The sequence below is a fragment of the Terrapene carolina genome, unplaced genomic scaffold (genome assembly GCF_002925995.2).
Source record: "Terrapene carolina triunguis isolate 2854851 unplaced genomic scaffold, T_m_triunguis-2.0 Scaffold42, whole genome shotgun sequence".
NCBI classification, from domain to species: Eukaryota; Metazoa; Chordata; order Testudines; family Emydidae; genus Terrapene; species Terrapene triunguis.
This window is the reverse complement of record NW_020664393.1, coordinates 32,552,520-32,560,898: the sequence shown is the minus strand read 5'-3', so window position 1 is coordinate 32,560,898 and position 8,379 is coordinate 32,552,520.

Genomic DNA, 8,379 nt, shown 5'->3' with positions numbered 1-8,379 from the left:
ACATCCCTCCAGAGACACTTTGGTTCATGTTTATACCTTATTTCCCTTTATGAATCAACTTAATCTTCATAATACTTAGTGCATTTTGTCCATATATATACTGTACAATATATAGACATTTTATAGAGCACTTAGATCGAGCCTTTTACTACATTAATTGCCGTGTTGGAGTTTTGATATGATTTTGTGAGTTCATTCCATGTGTTATACTTTTACTGTTTCTCTGGTTTAGAGATGCAACAGGCCCAAATAGTTCTTATGAGCTTTTCTCTTCAAACAAAATTTATTTTCTTACAACTTGATGATCTTAAGACAGTACAGATTTTTCAGTCTTGTTAATACTGGTTTTATTCATCTTATTACAGAGTGAATTACAGTTGTAGAGTTTTTAAATTCACATGTTCACACTGAAGTTTATTTTCTTAGGTAGGGTGCTGGGGAACTCTGTTCATACGAAATGTTACTGTTCACTTCAGAAAGTCATGGCATAGGTTTCCACACCCAGCTGACCTATGCTTACAAAGCACACCCAGGACATTCAAGCTCGCTTGAATTGCTTCTGTGGAGCCAAAGGGGGAGATGAAGATTTTGTTATGATATCCTCTCTACCCTGGTGCACCATATTGCTGGATTCAGACTGTCTAGAAATTTATCATATCTGGCCAATAAAGGCATTTCCTATCACTGAATGATAATCCAGTTCAGAACTGGCTCATTCACTTAACTTCAGGTGCATAAATCCAAGATAGCCAGTTGTTGGGGGTTTGGCTTTATTTTTAGCTTGGAACTAAATTAATGATGGCACATCCTCCAACAAATAGTTATAACCATATAATATGTGGTCTCCGAGTTGTCTACACCCAAATTAATCTGGTAAGCAGGCATTATCCCTGCTTGCAATGTAAAGACCTTTTACTTTAGAGTGTAAGTACTAGACAATGATAGGGTCAATGAGGCAACCTTTAAAACTCAGCAAGTGGTACCCGGGCAACATGTATTTCCTTGATGACCTCATTACACTAACAGTACGTGCCAAAAAAGGATATCTGTACAGGGACAGATTAGAATGCAAAAAGACTAGTTGGATGGCACAAGACGGCTTGGAAACATGTGAAAATCACTTTGGAATGGCATCATGGAGCATAACTGGATACCGTTTACAAACACTTTGTGTGACTCTTACCATGGCAGACGCTATCACTAGAAAACAAAATAGAATGAAGTGAAATGAATCCTACAGACATTTAAGAAGTGGATCATTTAGCAAACGGTCAACAACAATGAATAAAATGTTCAGTCTTGCAGGGCTAATGAAAAGAGGCTATTTTTCTCCCCAAGATCCCCTCTGGATTATCTGAAACAGATGAAGCCAGATCATCTGAGTATTAGCCTCATTCATTCCCTGGGATAGATGTAGGGTTACATGACAAGTTTTATAGTTTCATAGAGTTTAAGACCAGAAGGGACCTTCAGCTCACTAATCTCACTTGAAACTATCGTGCTAGAAACTGCAAATGCTGTTAGCAGAGCACAGGTAGTTGTAATCAAGGACCACAGAGTAAATCGGTGGGGATGGTGGAAAACAAAGCTCTATCCTATCAGCGGGTTGTTAGTGGTTCTCTTGGATTGTGCTCAGCTAAGTGGTTATATACAGTATGAGCTAGGGGAGACAGAATTTCTTTATCCACAGCTATCAGGGGATCGTTGCCAAATCTTGGACTCTCGGACTTCAAAAGAGACATCCAGAAGAATTTTTCTTTTTACTTTAGAATGCAAATGGGTATTAGAGAAGCTGAAGTGTGGATGCCTTCAGAGAACCTACAGTGAAAATGAAATTTGGTTTGAATAGAGTTCCTAGCAAGTACATCTAGATTGAGACAGATTTTAAAATGGGTTGCTTTGTTCAGATGCACCCATGACTGTATGGTTCAAATTCTCTTCTGGCATAATTCCGTTGAAGTCAGTGAATTTATACCAGCAGAAAAATTGGCCATATATATTTTCAATTTAGTTACATGAACTGCTGGTCAGGTATATTGCATGGGGTTTTTTTTAAGTTGGTTTATTTGTACTTCTCTAGTGATTCCAAATCTTATTTAAAATATTTAAAATATTTTTTTAACTTTATAAATTAATTTTAAACTTCACTTCCTTCCTGTGATAATACCAAAAAAGGGTGCTGTCTTTTAAGAAAGCTACATGATTAGAATCTTTATGAGCTTGTTCCCTTTCTAGAATGCTATACAGAACAGTGTATATAGATATATTACTTGGTGTTATCTGTATATTTTGGGCATTTTCCTGGCTGAACTACAACTCTGAAAGCTTGTAACTTACCTAGCCTGATTTTATAAATGTTAATTTACTTGAATTTTAAAAAGATTATTTTTTCATACACATTTCCAACAGGTGCTTTTTCCCCCCCTCATTTTTGACTCATTATTAGAGTTTTTAAAATCTGTATTTGAACATTTTGAAGTTCTCCATCAGTAACTGTGTTGGTAATGATTAATTTATTTCACACTGTCTTTTTGGTTAATGATTTTTCATTTTGATATAGACCCAATTTAATTTCTCATGAGAAAAAGAGTGTTTTGTAATATCAGGTACCTGTATACCATTTCCAAGATGCTGAGCCACATTCTGTGTTTGGATAGAATGGCATCATTCTGGATTAACTCTACTTTTATACTGAGTTATTTCCGTTTTGCATGATTAGAACTGAAAGCAGAATGTGGCCTGAAACATGCTTCTCATTTGGCAGGCTTTATCTTTAAAAATTTTTTGCAGTTTCAGATTAATGTTTCCTTGATTTATACCTGTTTTGAGGATTTTACTTTACTTCTTCAATTTCATTTATATGTTTGTTAACAAACGTGTGCTATAGTAAATGTTGCCTAATACAAGAGGATTATCTTTCTGAGAGCACAAGATATTTTTCTGAACTAGGATTTTTTTAGCTAGAACAATATTTAGAATTGAAATATGATGAGATATAATATTAATAAGATCCTTCAAATTGTTCTAGATTAGTTTTGAAATATTTGGAATATACCAGGACCAGTTTCCTGTATTTCTTATCACTTAAAATCCTACTGTCCAATATTTATGAAGATAACTTTGGAATTTTCTTAAAGTGGCTGGTATATTTGGAACTGTTTAGATTTGCTTCAGGAAAGTAATAAAGCTGCTGTGGCTTAGTTAATATCAAAACCTTTCAGAGTTATTCAGAGCCTATGCTATATACCTCCTTTTGTCCACATGGTGGTACTCAGGACACTTTTGTTAGTGCAAAGGATTGAACAGAGACTGAACTCTAAAAATGGAAGGCAGGAAACAGTGCAGTGTAGATATATTACATCTTGTGCCGTCTTTCCACTTTTATCCTTGAGCCTAATATATTTTTTCTAAAATTTACAGTTTGTTTTTAGACAGCAGTGTTTGCAGAAATACTGCCTTTATTGGATGAATATTTCCAGGTTATATGACATAGGTTTTATTTATGTTTTATATATGCATATAATGCAGGAGATTGTACAGTAAGAAAACATGTCACTTCTATACATCAGTTTATCTCCACCATAAGGGTATGCATCTTTAAGGGAGCGGTAAGTTTATTGGAGTATTGAGTAAATCGTAGAGTAGGGTGCTTTTTAAAATCAAGTAGCATTGCAATCTACTTGTGATCTTTTACATTAATGTTTTTAATACATGGATATTTTGTATAAATAAACTGTATTTAATTTCAGTGGTAAAATAAGCACATAGGTTTCTGTAGTATAGTATTAGGATTGGTTTCCCTTGTTATCAATCCTCCCTTTGTGTTTTCTGATCATATGTGTTATTGACAAATATACATGTTTACCTGATAGGTAAGGCTAAGTGTGAAGTAATTTCTTAACTCACTGATAACCATTTCATAAAATATTTTAGTGCTTCTGATTGTCAGGATGGTGAGCTATTACTTTTCATGTCAGCCTGTGCCCAGCTTTATGGAATACATGATCTGTTTCTTTTCTTTGGCCTTTTTATAGTATTTTATGTGTTGTCTGTAGTGTTACATAACAGTTGTATGAAGAAACATGATCTAGATGGTTTATATTATATACACATCTGTTTTTCAAACATACTGCAATGTCATCTAAGGTCTTTGAATTTTATCTATTTACTAAAATGACTGCTGTGATATAAAATTGTTTTTGTTCAAATATTAGGAGTGTCTCAGAAATCAAAATTAAAGTTGACATTAATTTTTACTGAATAATTTTTACTTCATATTCTGTGTATATCAAGAAGCATAAATTTATCTCTGAAATGTGGCCAAAACTAAAATAGATCCAGAAGTACATGATATCTCAATCCAGCTCCATCTACCATGTTTGGTATGGCTCATGAAGGCTTACAAATTTAACTATCTTTGCCTAAAAAATGTGTGGTTCAAATGGAAAATCCAAGCTTTATCGTACCATAAGAGAATGTGTATAACATATGGTATGCTAACAGAAATGTTATGTGTTAATAGACCAAAACGAGCTCATACATGTAAAGAATGTAATCTACAAAGATTTTGAGACTTTTATCTTAGAAAAGTGATGCATTTAATTACATACTGAATTTTTCACTGTAAATATATTTTGTCTCAGTTCATTATTTGAAGAATTTGATGATGCACTGTATTTTATTGTTGTATTTCATTTTCAAATAACATTTAGCTGTCATTGAATTCATCATGGTACATGCATACTGATAAATAGAGCCCTGAAAATCTGCAGATATCCGCGGACTATGTTTGCGGATCATGAATCAGATGCGGATACAAATTTTGTATCCACGCAAGGCTCTAGTGATAAATATTATACTTCTTGGCCCCATTAATTTTTTCTCAACATTTAAAGTTCAATTCAGTGCATACATGTTAAGTGGATTACAAGATATCCTTCACTGCCTTGTACCTTGCATGGTCATTTACATCTGTGTCAGATCCTACCAGATGAGAATGGTAATGGTTTACACTCATTTCGTAGATGTGACAATGACAACACAAGGTTCAAAGTCAGGTAAAGCACAAAAGGGATGATTAAGGCCAGGTTCAGTGGAAGAACCATCGACCTAGCTACCACCTCTCAGGGAGGTTGATTAACTTCAGCAACAGGAGAACTTCTCCCATTGCTGTAGTAAGTGTCTACACTGAAGTACTACAGCAGCGCAGCTGCATCAGAGTAGCTGTGCTGCTGTAGCAGTTTAAGTGTAGACATAGCCTCAGCCACAAATGAGTAAATTCAGGTTTTGCTATTCACTATGGACAGTATTTTCAAATGTAGTTACCTACGGCTGGATATCTGGGCTGAAATCACAGCTTCATTGAAGTCAATGGGAGTTTAACTTCACTGGAGCCAGGATTTTACTCCTAATCTATGTATAGACATCTCAGTGTGGACTGATTTTTCAGAGATTCCATTGACTTCCATGGGAATAGATACTCAGCCCATCTGAAAATCAGATAATCTAGTTAGTTGTCTAAATATGGGTTAATATAGGTGCCTATTTTTAGATACCTGCATTTGAAAATTTAATATAAATGTCCAACTCTCCCATGAGGAAAAGAGCACAGGGGCTAGATGGAGTTGAAAGGGCACTAGGCAGCATTTTGACCAGTAATGATGATTTTCTTCTCAAGATAAAGTTAGCTGCCTCAGCAAGCTCACTGCACCTATTGTCTAAGGTTTTAGTCTTTATCGATAATTTCACAAAAATGCAGATTACGGCAAGGTTTTCTTCTTATTATAATTATATTCAAATTGATGAACTGAAAAATAAAGGATTATGACAAAATTAAAATGGGAGTGGAAAGGGCCTTGCAAAAGAAGAGAACTGATGTACATATTGTCTCTCTTCCTTCTCTTTGTTGCCTGTGGCACTGTAACAAAGAACATAGTGACCATATTTTAAGCAACAGCTTAGAGAAAGGAAGCAAAGAACCCATGACCAGTTAATAATACCAAAACCAGGGGCATCCATCATCTCCTTGACATATCCAGTCATCAGGTCAAGGTTTCATGCAATGACTCCAGCAATTAAAAACATATTTGTATGAGTATGATATTTGCTTGTACCATGTAGCATAACTACTAGCTGCTACTAGGAAAAATCCTTAATGTCTGTGAAACCAAGGCATGGAGTCCATTGGTCCAAAAGGGCTTAAGCACCTAAACTGCCACTTTAGGTACCTAAATCTCAGAAGCAGGGCCCTCTTCCTCTTCCCATCCCCACACCCATCTTCTTGCAAAAATGGCAAGGCACTTAACCTCAAGAGAGATTTTGCAGCTGAGAAATCCCACACAGAGGGAGGTACCTCCCTTCAGCCCAGAGTTAGGCTGAGGGGCAGGGCTTAGAATACACACCTCTTCTTTACATCTCCTATTAGGTAGCTTTGATGAGCAGCCACGTAGCACATTGGCTTTTGTGAATGCCATTCTGAAGCACCTGGCTCTCCCCATTCATTGTACAGGGAGGCTTTTTGAATCCCAGTGATTTTTTAGGTACAATGAACGTGAGCATCACCATACCTACATTTTTTATTAATCTAGTCCATGATCTCTCGCTCTGTCTCTTTCTTCCTGACAAAGTAGCCTTGTTTCATCTAGTGCCTCTTTCCTCAGAGGGAGTTGTAGAGTGGTGGCAGAAAGCCAAATTCCACTCGTTTACACCCATGCAACCTCAGATCCAAGAAATGAAATATTTGCAACACTCAAAATCTATACTCTCTAGTAACCCAACTATCGAGACCAACTATAAACCACTACTAAAAATAAAGCATCTGTAATCAACTGTTGGAATCATAGAACAATAGGATTAGAAGGGACCATAAGGTCATCTAGTCTAACCCTCTGCCAAGATGAAGGATTTGTTGTATCTAAACCATCCAAGACAGATGGCTATCCAGCCTCCTTTTGAAAGCCTCCAGTGAAGAAGCTTCCACAACCTCCATAGGCCGTCTGTTTCATTGTCCTACTCTTCTTACAGTTAGGAAGTTTTTCCTGAGAGTTAATCTAAATCTGCTATGCCTCTTGTCCTGCCCTCTGTGGCAAAAGAGAACAACTTTTCTCCCTCTTTTTTATGGCAGCCTTTAAAGTATTTGAAGACGACTATCATGTCCCCTCCCTTTATCTCCTCTTTTCCAAGCTAAACATACCTCCTTCAGCCTTTGCTCATATGACTTGCATTTCAGCCCTTTGATCATCTTTGTCACTCACCTCTGGATCCTTTCCAGTTTCTCCACATCGTTTCAGTACATTGGTGACCAAAACCAGATGCAGCGCTCCAGCTGAGGCCCAACCAATGCCGAGTAAAGCGGTATTATCACCTCCTCTGACTTGCATGCTATGTCTCTGTTAATGTGACATAAAATTGCATTTGTTTCTTTTGCAACAGCATCACATTGCTGAGGCTGTCTACACTACCACTTATGTCAGTATAACTTTGTCATTCGGGGGTGTGAAAAAAAATCCCCCTGAGTGACGTAAGTTACACTGACATAAGCGCTGGTGTGGACAGCGCTATGTCGGCAGGAGCGCTTTTCCCATCAACATCGCTACCGCTGCTCATTGGGGGTGGATTGGGAGCTCTCTCCCATCATCTTAGAGCTACTACACTAGACAGCTGAGAATGGTGCAGTTGCATTGGTACAGCTGCACTGCTATAAGCTCTCTAATATAGACATAGCCTGACTCGTATTGAGGTTGTGATCCACCACAACTCTCAGATCCTTCTCTGCAGTGCTGCTGCCAAGCCAGTTATCCCCCATTCTGTATTTGTGCATTTGGCTTTTCTTCCCTAAATGTAACACCTTACATTTGTCTTTGTTTAATTTCATTTTGTTGGCTATAGCCCAGTTCTCCAATTTATCAAGATTCCTCTGAATTCTAGCTCTATCCTCCAAAGCATTTTCAAGCCCTCTCCCCAGCTTTGTGTCATCTGCAGATTTAATAAGGAAGCTCTCTATTCCTACATCCAGGTCATTAATAAAAATGTTAAACAACACTGGACCCAGAATGTATCCCTGTGGAACCCCACTTGAGACTTTCTTCCAATCTGACACCTTTCCATTAATAGTTACTCATTGTTTGCAGTTGTTTAGCCATTTATGTATCCACTTAATGGTAGTTCCACCAAGCCCAAATTTCTCCAGCCTACTTATCAGAATGTCTTGTGGGACTGTGTCAAAAGCCTTGCTGAAGTCCAGGTATATTATTGCAACTCTTAAATAGCAATGAAAAAAAAGCATGTGAATCATTCACACTGAATGTCTTTTAGATAAGTGTTTGAAAAGGGAATGACTGGGAGCACCTGTGCCCAACATCTTGTGCCTCATGCCCTGAC